Raw genomic sequence first — 20,885 nt, 5'->3', positions numbered from 1 at the left:
CCGATATAACAAATCACTACAGTATAATAGCATGTATAAAAAGATATCAATCCAATTAGCTGGCATTGGTGCCTTCGACCCATAAGTACAGTGCGGATAAACTCACCTCACAAACTTTACAGAAGTGATGAGGCCCGACTTCGAATCTCCTCTCTCTAACAGATACCTATTTCCATCAAGTGCCCAAAATGCCCTCAAGGTCAAACTTGGCCAAAGTCAAAGTTAAAGTCAACTGGTCAAACCCACTAAGTCAACCGAGTCAACCCAGCCGAGTCGACCCAACCGAGTCAACCCAACCGAGCTGACCCAGTGCGAGTACGCGGGGCGTACTCCGGAGGTATGCTTACCGTACTCCAATCCTCGTATTGACCACCATTGGGGTGGTTGACTGAGTATGCGGGGCATACTTCCATATACGCGGGGCATACCCTCGCATCCCTCAAACTCCATTAAGTGCTTAATGGCTTAAGCACTCAAGTCTATACTTCAGATCTACGGTCCAAATGCACCGTAGAGTCATAAAATTTCCAACTTTATGACTTTACAAGTCCACAACGTGCTTAACACAATGTCTTAATCCATTAAGACCTTCTACAAGATGTATAAAGCAATTCTAGAAATCGGGACCTCATTTTTATGACTTAGGACCCTTCCTAGGGTCTGAAATGACATATCAATATGACAAGAACAAACCATGCACAAGATGGGACCTTTGGGACAAGAAAAGCAACATAAAACGCCCAAAAATGGGATCTAACAACCAAAACATCAAGCTTTGGACTTTATACCTTCTGGAGCTTCTCAAGAAAGCAAAGATCCTAGATCCACAAGCTTGCTTCCACTTCAAGGCTCCTCAATGCAACTTCTTCATCCTTCAACACACCAAGAACAAACTCTTGAGCTCAAAACACACACTAAGAGGGCTAGGGTTTGCAAAAACGTCTCAAAAGAAATGGAGGCTGAAAAGGTGAAGGAAGATGAAACATAATGTTGCTTCAATACCACCCAAACCCTAAAAAATAGTGTTTTCCTCCTGAAGCTAGTATGCCCCGTGTAACATCCGGATTTCCAGGTATAATATTTTAAGTATTTATTTTGTGATATGTGGAGTGACTCGACGAGTTGGTGCCCCAACTCGTCGAGTAGAGTCGCGACTGGTGACGTGGATTAATGAGTGGACTCGCCGAGTCAGCGCTGCTGAAGGAAACCCTAATTTCCCGGGCTTGTGGCCTATTTAATGGCCCTTATGGCCTCCCTTTGCGACCACCTTCCCCAGAGAGAAACCCTAACCTACCCTTTTTGTTGTATAGAGAGAGAGAGAGGCCATCTTGAGCATTCTTGAGCTTTTTGGAGGAAAGATTGGAAGAGTTGGTGGATCTAATCAAGAGAAGGTTGTGGATCTTGTATTCTTCTGTCATTAGCTGCTATTCAGAGCTATAAAGCTCTCATCTTGACCTCTTGTTTGTTAGATCCCATTTTTGGGAGCTTTTAGGGTTTTCTCTCAAGCATATTGTGTTCTTGAGCTATCTGGGCATGGTTTGAGGTTAGGACCTCAGATCTGGACCAGAAAGGACCTTGAGGGTCCAAAGATTCAAACTTTATTGAGTTAGAGGCAAGTCCCGATGCATTTGACCTTCCTTGGAGCTTGTGATGGCATTATAGAGCACTCGGCGAGTTACATGAGTGCACTCGGCGAGTCGGGTCAACTTTGGTTGTTGTCTCATATTGACTTCTGTTGACTTGAGAGTGGGTCAATTAGGAACATTGAGACCATGGAGGGGTAAAATGGTCTTTTACCCATCCAAGAGAGTAGAAAGAGAAAAGAGGACTTTAGGTGTAAATGAGGAAATGAGGGATAATTGATTGTAATATTTGTCTAATGCGTTAGGCGGAGGCTAGTTCGGTATTCTCGAGTGCGTGTTTATTTCCTACTAGCTGCGAGGTGAGTTTTCTCACTATACTTTACCTATAGTGGTAGTTATGTGTGACCAGAGGGTCTTATGTGCTTACTTGAGTTGTGCATTGTTTATGTGATATGTATATTCGTGCTATATTATGTGATTGTTGAGACCGGACCAGAGGGTCCAACGAGCCATGAGACCGGAGGGTTCTCACTTCAATCGGACCAGAGGGTCCAACGATCCATGGGACTGGTGGGCCCGACTGAGACACACGGACCGGATGGTTTTACAGTGTTATAGCCTCGAGTGGCTAATGTGATATATGTGGTATTTTGGGGAACTCACTAAGCATGCGTGCTTACTGTGTTATGTGTTTTGTGTTTCAGGTACCTCAGAGGATCGCGGGAAGGCACCGGCATGATTGTACACACGCTATGGAGTTGGAGTTACATTTTGTGGATCCTGGATTGTGAATAAATGTTTTTCAAAACTATGTTGAATATTGGTATTTGGAGTTTTTGAGAAATGTGACATGTGTTTTTGTGATAATTAAGAAAAAGAAAATTGGTTAAAAATTTACATCGTTACAAGTTGGTATCAGAGCCTTGGTTTGATGGATTTGGATACACCTTCGGGTATGTCTGGACTCAAATTGAGGATTTGAGATAAAATTTCAAGAAAAACGATTTTTTTCTAAAAACGAGTAAGAGTTTTCAAGAGAAAAGCGGAAAGGAGCAGTGTGTACAATCAGCCAGCACCCGAACGGTGATTTCCCAAAATACCCCTATTTTATGTGTTATGAGATATTATGAGATATATTATGCATGCTAGAGAGTAGGCTAGGTATTTCATATCTTAGGACTAGAGTGACCTTATTTGTGATGCCTTAGCCTTAGAGTTACTGCTGCTATGAGTTGCTTTGTGTGCGAGTAGGTAGCAGAGAGTAGCCTCTGTTCGGAGAGGTATAGAGTACTTGCGATCTGGGATCCATGGAGGAGGACTTGGGATGAATACGGATGCAGTGTGAAAAGTAGTATTGGGCCCGTACTACTTGAAGCACCAGATCGGTAAGCAGTCCAAGTAAGAATCTTTAGGGTGCTAAGGAACAAGTAGGGGTGAGTGATCGAGTGCGACTATTCTCGATTGAGTCTCTGATTATTTTGTGTCGTGTTTCAGAGAGACATCATGGTGGGTACGCGCCACAACCCAGGGGGCAGTGGTACCAGTGGTACCAATGACGAGAAGATACACAGGATGATTCACGATGAGGTGGTCGCAGCCATCCGAGCAGAGATTCCTGAGATGTTTCGTTCTATCAAGTCCACCTTGATTGAGACATTTGATGAGCGTTACACTGCGATTACCGAGGCGGCTGCTGCTCCAGCCACCGTAGCTGTCACTGCTGCCAGGCCACATGGGGGTGACTCGTTGCTCTACCGGGAGTTTAGCAACACGAAGCCACCGGAGTTTGACGGGACTCAGGATCCGATTGCCGCGATGAGATAGATCTCTAACATTGAGGGATGTTTCTACACTTGTTCCTGTCCGGAACACTTGAGGGTACGGTTCGCGCTGAGCCAGCTTCGCTTGGGAGCGAACGACTGGTGGAAGTTTGTGACAGCTCATTTCACTCCTGCAGAGCAAGCTGCAGTGACCTGGGAGAGGTTTACTGCGATGTTTTGAGACGAGTATGTTCCCCTGGTGGAAAGGGAACGGTTGGCCCATGAGTTTCTATCCCTCAAGCAGAGGACAGAGTAAGTGACAGTGATTACGAGGATGTTCCACGGGAGGGCAATGTTCTGCCCTGAGCACGTGTCTACCGATCAGGCACGTATGAGCCGGTATCTGATCATTTTGAGGAGAGACATTCGCGAGTTCGTAGCGAACTCTACTTACCGGACATTTGTTGAGCTCCAGGAAAATGCCCGGAAGAGGGAGATAGAGCTGGAGACTCTGGCCAAGGAGGAGGCGGAGTCTCAGGGGAGGGATAGGTGACCGGCACAGTCTCAGCCGGCAGCCAAGCGGGCGAAGCCCGCTGATTCGAGATCTGGAGGCCAGAAGGGCCGCACTTGTGGAAAGTGTGGCAAGAGTCATGAGGTGGTGTGTCGAGTTGGTGTTCGCTACAAGTGTGGCAAGGAGGGGCATATCGTGAGGGATTGCCCCAAGGGGTTTGCAATTTGTTTCCACTGCAACCAGACCGGCCATCGGAAGGCCGAGTGCCCACAGCTGCTTCAGGGATCAACACAGGGATATGCCCCTGCTACTGCACGAGCTACAGAAAGCCGGCCAGCGAAGACCGAGGTACCGAAGGCTCGCGGGAGAGCTTTCCAGCTGACAGCGAAGGAGGTCCACGCAGCACCTGATGTCGTGGTCGGTATGTGTTCTTTTATTTATTTTATTTGAGTTATGTTGTGCTTATATTGTGTTATGCATAGGTACTTTCCTTGTGAGTTCTGTACCTGCCTTAGTGTTATTTGACTCGGGTGCGAGTCGATGAGTCGATTCGGAGATATGATCGACTGCGAGCATCATTTGCTGACTATACGAGACCCTAGTGGGGGAGTGCTTACAGTATACGACGAGGGTACCCGATCTGGGTCGACATTTTGCTCGGCCACCAGAATGAGACAGAGTCTACATCAGGGTTGTAAGGGTTTTGTAGCGTATGTTATGTATACGCGAGTTGCTGCTGAGAGATCGAGTTCTATCGTTGAGGTTCGGATAGTGAGAGAGTTTCCAGATGTTTTTCCCGAGGAGTTACCGGGTGTCCCTCCCGAGAGGTAGGTGGAGTTCCGGATCTATTTGGTTCCAGGACTGGCGCCTATTGCCATGGCCCCTTATCGCCTTGCGCCGACCGAGATGCAGGAGTTATCCTTGTAGCTTCAGGAGTTGTTGGGGAAGGGATTCATCCGACCGAGTAGCTCGCCGTGGGGAGCGCCAATCCTTTTTGTCAAGAAAAAGGATGGTTCACACCGGATGTGCATTGATTACCGGGAGTTTAACAAGCTGACGGTCAAGAACCGTTATCCGCTTCCGAGGATCGACGATCTGTTCGATCAGTTGCAGCGTGCATCTTGGTTTTCCAAGATCGATTTGAGGTCCGGATACCACCTGATGAGATTCCGCGAGGAGGATGTTCAGAAGACGGCCTTCAGGACTCGCTATGGGCACTACGAGTTCGTGGTGATGCCTTTTGGGCTCACCAACGCACTGGCGGCGTTCATGAATCTCATGAACCGGGTGTGCAAGCCTATGTTGGATCGTTCGGTGATCGTGTTCATCGACGATATCTTAGTGTATTCGAGATCCAGAGTGCAGCATGAGGAACATTTGCGAGAGATTCTTGGAGTGTTGAGATTGGAGAGGCTTTATGCCAAATTCTCCAAGTGTGATTTCTGGTTACGGGAGGTCCAGTTCCTGAGACACCTCATTAACCATAATGGGATATTGGTCGATCCGGCCAAGATTGAGGCCGTTATGGTATGGGAAGTGCCGAAATCCCCTACCGAGATCATGAGTTTTCTGGGTTTGGCCGGCTACTATCGGAGATTTATCAGGGATTTCTCCAAGATTGTCGTCCCCCTCACCAGATTGACCCGGAAGGGCGTTGCTTTGACTTAGGGTCCTGAGCAGCTAACCTCATTCAAGACTCTTCGCCAAAAGTTGTGCGAAGCCCCGGTGTTAGCCCTTCCCGAGGGGATGGAGGATTTTGTGGTTTACTGTGATGCATCCATGTCTGGGTTGGGTGCAGTGTTAATGCAGAGAGGGCACGTGATAGCCTACGCATCGAGGCAGCTGAAGCCTCACGAGATGAGGTATCCCACCCACGATCTAGAGTTGGGGGCAGTGGTGTTCGCCCTCAAAATCTGGCGCCACTACTTGTACGGGGTTCGGTGTACCATATACACGGACCACAAGAGCCTGAAGTATCTCATGGATCAGCCCAACCCGAATATGCACCAGAGGAGGTGGTTGGATGTGGTGAAAGACTATGACTGTGAGATCTTGTATCATCCGGGAAAGGCTAACGTAGTAGCCGACGCCCTGAGCCGCAGATCAGAGTGCGCCCCGATCCGAGATGTGTGTATGAGGATGACTGTGATGACTCCGGTCTTGGATACCATACGGGAGGCCCAGGTGGAGGCCATGAGACCGGAGAACCGCAAGAGGGAGCGGGTGATTAGGTAGGTATCCGAGTTTGTGACGGACAGCCGAGGACTTATGACCTTCCGAGGGCGACTTTGGGTGCCCTATACGGGCGGAGCTCGGCGTATACTGATGGAGGAGGCGCATAGATCGAGGTTCCTGATCCACCCCGGGGCCACTTAGTTGTATTTGGACCTGAATAGAGATTACTGGTGGCCCTGTATGAAGAGGGATGTTGCCTGGTTAGTTGAGAGGTGCTTGACCTGCCGCCGGGTCAAGGCAGAACACCAGCGTGGTCCACTGCAGCCTCTGGAGATTCCCCAGTGGAAGTGGGAACAGATCTCGATGGACTTCATCACCAAGTTACCAAGAACTGCGCGTGGAGTTGACGCGATTTGGGTGATTGTGGACCGGCTGACGAAGAGTGCTCACTTTCTTGCTATCAGTGAGAGCTCTTCTACAGAGTGTTTGGCTGAGATCTATGTGAGGGAAGTGGTAGCACGGCATGGGGTGCCGATCTCTATTGTGTCGGATCGAGACGTGCGTTTTACAACCAGGTTCTGGAAGAAATTTCATGAGGAGTTGCGCACGCGCTTGCATTTCAGTACTGCGTATCACCCTCAGACAAACGGACAGAGCGAGCGGACGATCCAGACGCTCGAGGACATGTTACGGGCTTGTGTCATGGACTTCGGAGGAAGTTGGGACACCTACATACCACTGGCTGAGTTCTCCTACAACAACAGCCATCATTCGAGTATTGGTATGCCTCCTTTTGAGCTCCTGTATGGGAGGAGGTGTCGGACTCCCATTTTTTTGGGAGAAGTGGGGCAAAGGGTGATGGGCAGCACAGAGATAGTGCTGATGTAGCACCTGGTTCCTGGTATGTATTTCAATTAAGTAATTTTGCATTTTTGGCCTTGGACTCGGCGAGTGGAAGGCCCAACTCGCCGAGTAGAAGCGGGATGAGGCGCGGGATTTAAGTGATGGACTCGTCGAGTCGGGTCCCGGACTCGACGAGTAGGCTCTGACTGGACAAAACCCTAATATGAGGGTTTGCACCCTATTTAAACAACCTTATATAGCCTCCCTCGGCCCTTTATGCTCCCAGAAACCCTCCATAGCAAACCCTAGCCGAGTGTGTGAAGATCTTAAGGCATTTGTGGTGATTTTGGTGGTTTTGTTCACAAGGAAGAAGGAAGAGCATAGAAGGATCAAGAGGAAACTGAAGGATTCGAGTTTGGTTCATCATTTGCAGTCTTTAAGAGGTATAAAGTCTGTACCTTGCTCTTTCATTTGATACATCCCTTTTTGGGGAGATTTAGGGCTTTTATAAGCCATTTTGGTAACCAACCATGATTGCAAACATGGTTGGGGATTGAGGCGTTGGAATCAGGTCTTTAAAGGGGTCACAAGGCAGATTTGGGTTGCTTTTGCACCCAAGGAAGGCCCCATGCAACACTAGAGCCATTTTAGAGCCTTTTTGGCTCAAAAGTCCCATGCATGCACGTAAAGTTCGTAACTTTACGTGCTAGATCGAGCTTAGGGGCTTGGATCTATCATTTGGTCAAGTGTTGTACATTAGAAATCGAGGATTTAGGGTGTGGATGTTATCGACTCGGCGAGTCCGTTCTTGGGACTCGACGAGTCCAAGGCTTTGAGTCCCGTATCTGTTGAGGGTCAAAAGAACTCAGATGGGTGTTAGAAGGGTTCTAGCAGGACAGAAAGAGTGACCCAACGCATTGGACTTAATTTTAGACCTGGAGTTCATGGGACTCGACGAGTGCTAGAACAGACTCGCCGAGTCCAAGGCAATCTCCTTATGTTTGAAGATGAACTTGACGAGTTGTTCATACAACTCGGCGAGTCAAGGTCAGGACTTGTTCATCAGTTGAAGGTGAACTCGGCGAGTCGGATGAAGGTTCATTGATGTTCGTAAGGAAGGGGAACTCGTCAAGTCATTGCCAAACTCGACGAGTCGATTCGTGGATAAGGTCGAGTAAAGGGAAGGGACTCGACGAGTTGACGGCCCAACTCGGCGAGTCGGGTCAACTGGAAGTTGACTTTGACTTGGACTTGGTTAGGGGTAAAATGGTCATTTTACCCTAAGAGTAGATATCAGTTTCTAACTGAGTGTTTTGTGGGGATTGTAGCCGGAGGATTTCCGGAGCAGAAGCGGACAGAGGTTTCCCGCACAGATTATCAGCAGCTACTCGTGCGAGGTGAGTTACCTTCCAGTAGGGGTGGGTCTAAGGCCACAATGCCGGCCCACCAAAGAGGGGTATTTAGAAGATGATTGTCTTTGTGATAATTATCTTGGTCTGGTTACGTGCTTTGGTCATGAGTTTTATCTGTATGATATGTTACGTGTATAATAGGGATTAGTTTCCCTGACAGCGGTCCTTAGGACCGAAGGGTAGGTCAGTACCTGTATATGCCTGACTGTATGTTTATATCTTGTTGTTGTATGCTAGTGGTAGGGGGTGGAATAGTCCCCAGTTACCGGTTGAAAGATACCGATGATTACCGGTTGAAAGATACCGATGATGATTACCGGTTGAAAGATACCGATGATGATTACCGGTTGAAAGATACCGACGATTATTACCGGTTGAAAGATACCGATGATATTGTATGGTATGTGGTATGATGGGGGAACTCACTAAGCTTTGTGCTTACGGTTTCGGTTTTGGTTTCAGGTACCTCTTCGTCTAAGGGGAAGGAGTCGGCGGCGTAGCATCGCATCACACACACACACATGATTTCCGCATGGAGTTTTCTGGGATTGTACTCTGATATGTTATTATTTTATGACTTGGGTTTTCAGACATGATACATTGTTTATGAGATGATGTGTTTTCACAGTATTTTCTTATGAATGTTTTTATGAGACAGTTAATTAAAAAGAAATTTTTGGACTTGAAAATTGGGATGTTACAAGGTGTGTATCAGAGCCCTGGTTTGAGGGATTCGGACACACCCTCGGGAGTGTCTGGACTCAAACCGAGGGATTTAAAAGATTTTAACAAAGAAAATGGTTTTCTAAAATCTGAGTCAAAGGGTTTTGAGAAAGAACAAGGTGTGTGATGCGTGCGACCAGCCGAGCTCAAGTAAGTTTTCCCCAAGATACCCATACTTGTTATGTTATGCTATATGCTTTTGATTCAGAAAACTGCATGCTAGAATAGGACTAAGGATCTAGGAGGATGCCTTGTGTGCCTGATATATGATTCTGAGAATTGCATGCTAGTTAGGGCTAAGGATCTAGGAGGATGCCTTATATGCCTGTTGTACGAGCTGTATGCTAGGACTGTTTAGTCAGCAGTAGGATAGCCTGATTAGGTTATGCCTGATGCGGTTACTCGATGCACGAATGCTGCTTGCTTTGTGCTTAAGGGGTCCTGGCTAACTTTAACTAACTAGTGAGCAGATATTTAACAGTACTCACAAGCTAGTTAGGGAAGGGAAGTAGGGACTCCTAGTGCAGCTGATGGCGGAGAGTAGGTCAGAGAGTACCCCAGGAAAGCCTGGGATGAGGCTAGATGGAAAGGGATATTGGTAAAGGGACCTGGTGAAGTCGAGACAGTCCTTGAGGAAAGTACGAATAGATGTGGAAGGTAGTATGGGCCCGTACTACTGGAAGCAGAGGATCCGTACTCGAATCAAGGAAGGTTAAGACAGAACCGGGAAACTTGGAGAGTTTGTTAGACCTCTCGAGAGTATGTATGATCCTGACAATTATGCGTGTATTTTTCAGCATGGTGACCACGCGACATGGAGCAGGAGGTTCCGGATCAGGATCAAGATCAGGCTCGGGTGCAGGATCCGAGCAGGTTGATGACGGGCTGCGCAAGTTCATCGCGTCTGAGATCACGAGAGGCATTCTTGAGTCGACCCCGGTCATTTTCAGGTCGATCAAGGAAGGGATTGTTGAGCTGATGGAGGATCGCCTCCGGGCATTCAGGAGTGATATGGCGTCTAGCCAGACGAGTATGCGCACACTGTCCTTTAAGGATTTCCATGGGAGTGGTGCGTCGGATTATCACGGGGTGAAAGACCCCATTGCTGCTAGGAGATGGATCGCAGACATCGAGTCTGCGCAGTTGACGAGCTTCTGCCCGGAAGGGTCGAAGGTTCGCTTTGCTGCGGGGTGTTTGAGAGACAGGGCCAGAGATTGGTGGGAGTCGATTGGTGACTCATTGGGAGCCCCAGCTGTTGAGGCTATGACCTGGTCAGACTTTGTGACCAGATTCAGGGCGGAGTTTGCGCCAGCGGCGGAGCTTCAGTAGCTGGCCAGAGAGGTTTTGGATATGAGGCGGACTAAGGAGACTGTGGCGGAGATCACCGCCAAGTTCCGGGAGAGGGCATTGTTGGTGCCCCAGTATGCGGGTGATGAGGACATGAAGAGGACCCGCTACCATGACATGCTGCGAGCTGACACCCGGGAGCATGTCAGTTTCTCAGCTTGCCCTACCCTGGATTCCATGATTGCCAGGGCTAGGGAGAGGGAGATTGATCTGGAGCACATCCGGAAGAGGAAGGCAGCGGAGGGGTTGACGACGGGGGCTTCGGGGAAGAAGCCCAAGGGATCCGATGGTAGGCCGAAAGGCCAGTCAGGGCGGGACCACTGTGGGAAATGCGGTCGGTCACACGAGGGAGCTTGTCGCACTGGGCCGGGTTCAGGCTGCTATAAGTGTGGCAAGGTTGGGCATTTTGGTAGAGATTGTACTGTCCCTACTCCTGCGATTCAGATATCAGACCTGATTTGCTTTCATCGCAATCAGAAGGGCCATAAAAAGGCCAATTGCCCTAGATTGACAGCAGTAGCAGCGGCGCCGGCAGTGGCGCCGACTCCAGCGACAGCACGGGTTGTGGATGGCCGGAAGGCTAAGTTGGAGGCTCCAGTGGTTCGGAGCCGAGCATTTCAGCTGACAGCCGAGGTGGCACGCGCTGCACCCGATGTGGTGACGGGTATGACTTCTTGTTTATGCTTTTATGATATGCTGTTGTGATTTTGATATGTTATGTATGTGCTCTGTTTAGGATCGTTCCATGTGAACGGTATCCCAGTTCAGGTATTGTTTGATTCGGGTGCTACCCGATCGTTTGTTTCTCTTGCGCTTAGCTAGAAGTTTTCGGAGTCATCAGGCACGTTGGATTGCCCTCTAGAGGTCGAGATTGCGGACGACCGATCAGTACGAGCATCAGAGGTATACCGAGATTGCGTCCTGCGACTGTTTGAGAAGCGTTATCTGGTAGATCTGGTTCCCATACCTTTGCGGGGGAACAAGGTTATTATCGGTATGGATTGGCTAAGCCCCAATGGGGGCAGTGGTTGATTGTGCGCAGCAGTTGGTGCGGATCAGGACCCCAAGTGGGGGAGAGCTGGTGATTCAGGGCGAGAGGCCACAGCAAGGACCAACTTTATGTTCAGCAGTGAGATCTAGGCGCTACCTTCAGCAGGGTTGCGCAGGATTTGTTGCCTATGTGATGGATACCCGGGAGATGGGTAAGGCAATGATGAGCGATGTGCCCGTGGTACGAGAGTTTGCGGACGTATTCCCCGAGGAGTTGCCTGGGATACCTCCGGAGAGGCAGGTAGAGTTCAGGATTGAACTAATCCCTGGTGCGGCTCCGATAGCCAAGGCACCGTATCGGTTGGCTCCTCCTGAGATGCAGGAGTTGTCTACACAGCTGCATGAGTTGTTAGACAAGGGTTTCATTAGACCGAGCAGTTCACCCTGGGGAGCCCCGATTCTATTTGTGAAGAAGAAGGACGGGTCGCATCGGATGTGTATAGATTATAGGGATCTGAATAAGGTAACGGTGAAGAACCGTTACCCACTCCCGAGGATTGATGACCTCTTTGACCAGCTACAGGGAGCATCTTGGTTCTCCAAGATTGATTTGCGATCAGGGTATCATCAGATGAGGGTCAGAGAGGAGGATGTACAGAAGACTGCGTTTCGGACGCGCTATGGCAACTATGAGTTTGTGGTGATGCCTTTCGGGCTCACCAATGCTCCTGTCGCGTTCGTGGACCTCATGAACCGCGTGTGTAGACCGATATTAGACCGGTCTGTGATAGTGTTTATTGATGATATCTTGGTTTACTCCAAGACGCGGGAGCAGGATGAGGAGCATCTGCGAGAGGTTCTGGAGACTTTGAGAAGGGAGAACTTGTATGCTAAATTCTCCAAGTGTGAGTTCTGGTTGCGCGAGGTGCAGTTTCTTGGGCACCTTGTCAACCAGAACGGGATTTCGGTAGATCCGGCCAAAGTGGAGGTCGTGATGAGATGGGAGGTTCCGAGGTCTCCATCTGAGATTCAGAGTTTCCTAGGATTAGCCGGCTACTATCAGAGATTCATCCAGGATTTCTCCAAGATAGCCGTACCCCTGACCAGGCTAACGAGGAAGGTCGTGGTCTTTCGTTGGGGGCCTGAGCAGCAGGCTGCATTCGAGACACTGAGACAGAGATTGTGCGAGGCGCCAATCTTAGCCCTTCCAGAGGGCATGGAGGATTTTGTGGTGTATTGTGATGCGTCCATCTCAGGTTTGGGCGCGGTACTGATGAAGAGAGGGCATGTTATTGCATACGCTTCGAGGCAGCTGAAGCCTCACGAGGCGAATTACCCGACGCATGATTTGGAGCTAGGGGCTGTTGTTTTTGCCCTCAAGATTTGGCGTCATTACCTCTATGGTGTTCGTTGTACCATTTACACGGACCACAAGAGTTTGAGGTACCTCATGGATCAGCCGAACCTGAACATGAGGCAGCGTCGGTGGCTGGACGTGGTGAAGGATTACGATTGCGAGATCCTTTACCAGCCGGGGAAGGCCAATGTGGTGGCCGACGCGCTTATCCGCAAGGCAGCGCCGATCAGGGATATCTGTCTGAGGATGACAGTGGTGACTCCACTGTTGGAGCGGATCCGGGAGGCTCAGCAGGAGGCTATGAAGGAGGAACATCGGAAGAGCGAGCGTATAGTGGGCCATGTTTCCTCCTTCGACTATGATAGCCGAGGGTTATTGACTCTTCACCGTAGGATGTGGGTCCCTTATCGTGGAGGCGTGCGCCAGATCCTGATGGAGGAGGCACACAAATCCAGGTTTTCTATCCATCCCGGAGCGACGAAGATGTATAGAGATCTTCGTCCTGATTATTGGTGGCCCTGGATGAAGCGGGACGTAGCATGGTATGTGGAGCGGTGCTTGACCTGCAGGAAGGTCAAGGCCGAGCACCAGAGGCCACACGACAAGATGCAGCCGTTAGATGTTCCCTTGTGGAAATGGGAAGATATTACCATGGATTTCATTACCAAGCTTCCCAAGACTGCACGGGGAGTGGATTCGATTTGGGTAATCGTTGATCGGTTGACCAAGAGTGCCCATTTCATACCGATCCAGGAGAGCATTTCGGCCGAAAAGTTGGCCGACATCTATATCCGAGAGGTGGTAGCTCGGCACGGAGTGCCAGTTTCAGTGATTTCCGACAGGGATGTGCGGTTCACTTCCAGGTTTTGGAAGAAGTTTCTTGACGAGCTGGGTACTCGTCTGAATTTTAGCACCGCCTTTCACACGCAGACGGATGGTCAGAGCGAGCGGACCATCCAGACGCTGGAGGATATGCTGCGGGCATGTGTTTTAGACTTCGGAGGTAGTTGGGATACCTACCTTCCGTTGGCGAAGTTCTCGTATAATAATAGCTATCATGCGAGTATCGACCGTCCTCCCTTCGAGCTGTTATACGGGAGGAAATGTAGAACCCCGATATGTTGGGGTGAGGTTGGCCAGAGGGTCATGGGGAGCACCGAAGTGGTGCTCAAGACGACAGATAGGATTCAGCAGGTTCGGAGCAGACTTCAGACTGCTGAGAGTCGGCAGAAAAGTTATGCCGACAAGCGCCGATCGGACCTGGAGTTTCAGGTCGGGGATATGGTTCTCCTGAAGGTGTCGCCATGGAAGGTCGTCATCCGATTCAGGAAACGAGGCAAGTTGGGTCCCAGGTATATTGGAGCCTTCAGGGTTATAGCCCGGGTGGGAAAGGTGGCATATAGGTTGGATCTGCCAGCCGAACTCAGTCAGATTCATAGCACTTTTCATTTCTCCCAGCTACGAAAATGTTTGGTGGACGACTCGGCAGTGGTACCATTAGAGGATATTCAGGTCGATGACAACCTGAATTACATTGAGCGGCCTGTAGCGATTCTCGACCGGAAGTCGAAGGATCTGAGGAACAAGAGGGTAGAGCTCGTGAAGGTGCAATGGTAGCACCGGAAGGGCTCGGAATGGACCTGAGAGCCGGTGGATGAGATGATAGAGCATTACCCAGAGCTATTCCAGGATCGAGCAGCAGACTTCGAGGACGAAGTCTAAAATAAGTGGGGGGGATTTGTAGCACCTGGTTCCTTGTATGTATTTCAATTAAGTAATTTTGCATTTTTGGCCTTGGACTCGGCGAGTTGAAGGCCCAACTCGCCGAGTAGAAGCGGGATGACGCGCGGGATTTAAGTGATGGACTCTTCGAGTCGGGTCCCGGACTCGACGAGTAGGCTCTGACCGGACAAAACCCTAATATGAGGGTTTGCACCCTATTTAAACAACCTTATACAGCCTCCCTCGCCCCCTTATGCTCCCAGAAACCCTCCATACCAAACCCTAGCCGAGTCTGTGAAGATCTTAAGGCATTTGTGGTGATTTTGGTGGTTTTGTTCACAAGGAAGAAGGAAGAGCATAGAAGGATCAAAAGGAAACTGAAGGATTCGAGTTTGGTTCATCATTTACAGTCTTTGAGAGGTATAAAGTCTGTACATTGCTCTTTCATTTGATAGATCCCTTTTTGGAGAGATTTAGGGCTTTTATAAGCCATTTTTGGTAACCAACCATGATTGCAAACATGGTTGGGGGTTGAGGCATTGGAATCATGTCTTTAAATGTGCTAGATCGTAACTTTACGTGCATGCATGGTTGGAGAGATCTAGCAAAAATGGCTTATAAAGTTACGTGTAAAGTTAAATGTGCTAGATCGAGCACGTAAAGTTACGTAAAGACATGATTTGGTCATGTCTTTAAAAGTTACGTGTAACTTTATAAAGTTCGTAACTTTATGGTTGGTTGAAAGATACCGATGACAGTTACCAATTGAAAGATACCGATGATGATTACTGGTTGAAAGATACCGATGATGATTACCGGTTGAAAGATACCGATGATGATTACAGGTTGAAAGATACCGACGATGATTACCGGTTGAAAGATGCCGATGATATTGCATGGTATGTGGTATGATGGGGGAACTCACTAAGCTTTGTACTTACGGTTTCAGTTTTGGTTTCAGGTACCTCTTCGTCTAAGGGGAAGGAGCCGGCGGCGTAGCATCGCATCACACACACATGATTTCCGCATGGAGTTTTCTGGGATTGTACTCTGATATGTTATTATTTTATGACTTGGGTTTTCAGACATGATACATTGTTTATGAGATGATGTGTTTTCACGGTATTTTCTTATGAATGTTTTTATGAGACAGTTAATTAAAAAGAAATTTTTGGACTTGAAAATTGGGATGTTACGGCTGAAGACGACCGATCAGATTCAGTAGGTCAAACAGAGGTTACTGACAGCCTAGAGTCGCTAGAAGAGTTATGCAGATAGGCGGTGATCCGAGGTAGAGTTTCAGGTTGGAGATTTTGTACTCCTGAAGGTATCCCCCTGGAAAGGGGTGATACGGTTCAGGAAGCGGGGCAAGCTGGGGCCCCGATATATCGGTCATTTTAGAGTGATAGCTAGAGTGGGAAGGGTAGCATACCAGTTGGAGCTACCTGCAGAGTTAAGTCAGATTTATAACACCTTCCACGTGTCCCAGCTGAGGAAGTGTGTGGCCGATGAGACGACAGTAGTACCGCTAGAGTACATTCAGGTGGATGCGAGCCTGAATTACATTGAGAGGCCGATCGCGATTTTAGACCGAAAGGTGAAGGTTCTAAGGAACAAAGAAGTGCCCCTGGTTCAGGTCCATTGGTGGCATCAGAGGGGATCTGATTTGACTTGGGAGCCGGAGTCAGAAATGCGGGAGCAGCATCCTGAGCTATTTGAGAGGCAGGACTTCGAGGGCGAAGTCTGAATCTAGTTTGGGAGATTTTTAACATCCGGATTTCCAGGTATAATATTTTAAGTATTTATTTTGTGATATGTGGAGTGACTTGACGAGTTGGTGCCTCAACTCGTCGAGTAGAGTTGCGACTGGTGACGTGGATTAATGAGTGGACACGACGAGTCCGTGAGTCGACTCGCCGAGTCAGCGTTGCTGAAGGAAACCCTAATTTCTCGGGCTTGTGGCCTATTTAAAGGCCCTTATGGCATCCCTTTGCGGCCACCTTCCCCAGAGAGAAACCCTAACCTACCATTTTCGTTGTATAGAGAGAGAGAGAGGCAATCTTGAGCATTCTTGAGCTTTTTGGAGGAAAGATTGGAAGAGTTGGTGGATCTAATCAAGAGAAGGTTGTGGATCTTGCATTCACTAGTGATTAGCTGCTATTCAGAGGTATAAAGCTCTCATCTTGACCTCTTGTTTGTTAGATCCCATTTTTGGGAGCTTTTAGAGTTTTCTCTCAAGCATATTGTGTTCTTGAGCTATCTGGGCATAGTTTGAGGTTAGGACCTCAGATCTGGACTAGAAAGGACCTTGAGCGTCCAAAGATTCAAACTTTATTGAGTTAGAGGCAAGTCCCCATGCATTTGACCTTCCTTGGAGCTTGTGATGGCATTATGGAGCATTTATGACATGCATGGTCATCAAGATCGAACCTTTACGTGACTTTTGGGTATTAGGAGGCTAGATCTAGAGGTTAGAGTTGCAGATCTGACCTCAGGCGTCCAAATGAGACATCCAGATGAGTCAACTCGCCGAGTCTATGAGATGACTCGACGAGTCGGATCGGGTTGCTCCAACGATTCGTGACCCAGTGATAACCCGTCGAGTTAGGGGTTAACTCGACGAGCTGTGTGAGACCCTTGGAAGAATTCAGAGGATACGAGTGGACTCGGCGAGTCACATGAGTGCACTCGGCTAGTCGGGTCAACTTTGGCTGTTGACTCATATTGACTTCTGTTGACTTGAGAGTGGGTCAATTAGGAACATTGAGACCATGGAGGGGTAAAATGGTCTTTTACCCATCCAAGAGAGTAGAAAGAGAAAAGAGGACTTTAGGTGTAAATGAGGAAATGAGGGATAATTGATTGTAATGTTTGTCTAATGCGTTAGGCGGAGGCTAGTTCGGTATTCTCGAGTGCGTGCCTATTTCCTAGTTATGTGTGACCAGAGGGTCTTATGTGCATACTTGAGTTGTGCATTGTTTATGTGATATGTATATTCGTGCTATATTATGTGATTGTTGAGACCGGACCAGAGGGTCCAACGAGCCATGAGACTGGTGGGCCCCACTGGGACACATGGACTGGAGGGTCTTATAGTGTTATAGCCTCGAGTGGCTAATGTGATATATGTGGTATTTTGGGGAACTCACTAAGCATGCGTGCTTACCGTGTTATGTGTTTTGTGTTTCAGGTACCTCAGAGGATCGCGGGAAGGCACCGGCATGATTGTACACACGCTATGGAGTTGGAGTTACATTTTGTGGATCCTGGATTGTGAATAAATGTTTTTGAAAACTATGTTGAATATTGCTATTTGGAGTTTTTGAGAAATGTGACATGTGTTTTTGTGATAATTAAGAAAATGAAAATTGGTTAAAAATTTACGTCGTTACACCCCGCGTACATCAGGGTACGCCCAACGCACTAGGGCGCGCAGCGTACACACATGTATGCATGGCGTACTCCTCCTACCATAATTACTAAATTGCCACTAGGGCTTCAAAGCATAACTTCTTGGACTTAGGGACCAAAATGTCATGAAATAAAATTATAGGGATGAATTAAAAGTACTTGAACATCGGGATGTTACAATAGCCCATGATAAGCACAAAAAGCACTCACTTTTTAGTTTATTTGAAGAAACGTTCACAACTTTAGCAACCTCATGCTCACAACCCTATAATAGAATCGGAAATTGAAACAACAAGGGTAAACACAATCCTTTACACTCATTCCAACAGTTAATTCAGTAAAAATCTGTCACTGGTCATAAAATAAATAAATGAATAAATAAACCTTCCTCAATTGACTAAAGATGCATAATACAGAAACTAATCATCAATCCACTTCACTATACGTACCAATGTTAATGATTATATATGCATATCCGTAGTTGTAGATATTTATGACAAAAATTCTCATTTAATTGGTGATTGATGGTTTGAATTCTGAAACAATAAGATACATCACTTATTAACTTTTTATATCAGCAAAACAAATGAACTATGACTATAAGCAGCAAAACACTATGTATCTCACTCCTCGGGTTTTGTAACCATTAGCAATAAATAACAACTAGTATCAATAAATATTTTGAAAACCACATCTCATTAAGCGTTCTTAAATCATTTCGTAAGCTCTTTCCATAAAAACTAAATAAACATTTATACAGGATGTGTGTTTTGAACGAATTTAACATTATTTCTAAAAGAATTTAACAATAGCAACAAATTTGACAACATCAAAGAATTATTTATACCTTGACCTTCCCTTAATTCCACTGTCAATCCCTAAATCGTTGGTCGATTTCGTCAGGGTGTGACCGACAGTGACAGTGGCGAGGCAGAGAGTGGTGGAGTCAACTTTGCGAGTCCACATGAGCATAGCACGGATGGAGTAATGACCTAAGAAACCCTAAATCGCCAGTCAACTTTGTGACGGTGTGGCCAAAAATGGAAATGGCAAGGCGGTGCAGTAACCCTAAGCCGACTCTGTGAGGACCTATAAGCTTCACAAAAATGGAGTGATGGGGCTGAAAAGGTGATGAACTTGAAGGACTTAATGAGCTTAAATAAGGTGCAAAGCCTAAAAATTAGGGTTTTTCCATGGCTTGAGTACACCCAGTGTATGCAGGGATCACCCTGATGCGCACAAGCAAGGAGTACGTCATGCGTACCTAGTGTACGCCCAACGTACTCAAGGTCCCTTCATTAATTTTAATTGAATAATGGTTTAACTTTATACTTGGCGACTTGGGCGTTACATGTTTTCCATTCAAGGGCATCAAGAGGATCTTTATGTGGGCATCAAGAGAATGTATTCAATGGACAATAATCTTTATTTTTCTCCTTACCTTCGATGACATTCTAAACCATTTGTTCTAAAATTTTGTTTGCTATGTCAAATCAATGAACGTATGTAGCTATTTCTTGCATTTGAACAAAAAAAGGGCTAAATGCAGAAAATAACAACTTACTTGCACTTACAAATATGGTAAAAGAACCGTAAATGCAAGAAATAGCAAAGTGCATTGTTATTTCTAGAAATTAGGGTAGAGACGACTGAAGTTATAGTAAGAGTTTGTTAAACTATTTGTTCCCCAAGTCAAAAAGATTTAATAAAACACTAAATTTTTATTTTCACCTTCAAGCGTAGCTATATCACAAGAGCTGTAACATCCATAAAAATCATGAAAATTTTAAACTTTTAAAACAAACCCAAAATCATAGTTGTTACAATATACTTTTCAAAACATGTTTAATATCTGAGTTTTCCCAAAATCATAAATCAAAACACGAGGAGGTTCACGATCACGCCTTCGCCTTCCCGCGATCATCTGAGGTACCTGAAACATAACCCAAAACTGTAATCCCAAAGGTTAGTGAGTTCCCCAAAATACAAACACATTAAAAGATAGAAAATACAATTAACAACATACTATGGGTCCAATCAACCATCGGGTTGAAATACCCCAGGCCCCTCAACCATCGGGTTGGAATGCCAACATACTATTGGTTCAATCAACCATAAGGTTGGAATACCCCAGGCCCTCAACCATCGGGTTGGAATGCCAACATACTATGGGTCCAATCATCCTCGGGATGGAATACCCTCGGGCCCATTCAACCATCAGGTTGGTATGCCCCGGCCTGTTGGCTTACGCACAAAGTAGTGAAGCTTCAGTCACCAACCAAATATGTGCACATATAACAGATAATCATATAACAGTCTACAACCAGTCAAACAGATCTACAGATCACTAAGCATAGCATCATCCGATATACCAGGATACTTATCTAACAGATCACTAGAGTATAATAGCATGCATAAGAGGATATCAATCCAATTAGCCGACATTGGTGCCTTCGACCCGTAAGTACAGTGAGGAAAACTCACCTCGTAAACTGAACAGAACTGATGAGGCCCGACTCCGAATCTCATCTCTCTAACTGATACCTATTTCCACCAAGTGCCCAATTCCATCCAAATCCCAAAATACCCTCAAGGTTAAACTTGGTCAAATTCAAAGTTAAAGTCAACTGGTCAAACCCACTAAGTCAACCGAGTCAACCTAGCCGAGTCGACCCAACTGAGTCAACCCAACCGAGCTGACCCAATGCGAGTACACGGGCGTAATCCGGAGGTACGCTTAGCATACTCCAATCCTCGCATTGATCGCCATCGTGGTGGTTGACTAAGTACACGGGGTGTACCCTCGCATCCCTCAAACTCCATTAAGTGCTTAATGGCTTAAGCACTCTAGTCCATACTTCAGATCTACGGTCCAAATGCACCCTAGAGTCATAATGTTTCCAACTTTATGACTTTGCAAGCCCACAACATGCTTAACACAATGTGTGAATCTGCCCTAAGCCCACAACCAAACAAGGAATAGGAAGTAAGACGGAAACTACACATTCCACTGCCTATCAGATATTATTTATATATAACTCTGATGTATAA

Source organism: Lactuca virosa, chromosome 4, assembly GCF_052849685.1.
Source record: "Lactuca virosa cultivar CGN04683 chromosome 4, Lactuca_virosa_CGN04683_v6, whole genome shotgun sequence".
In the NCBI taxonomy this organism is placed as follows: domain Eukaryota; kingdom Viridiplantae; phylum Streptophyta; class Magnoliopsida; order Asterales; family Asteraceae; genus Lactuca; species Lactuca virosa.
The sequence above is the reverse complement of the archived record's forward strand: the minus strand, read 5'-3'. Positions refer to the sequence as shown.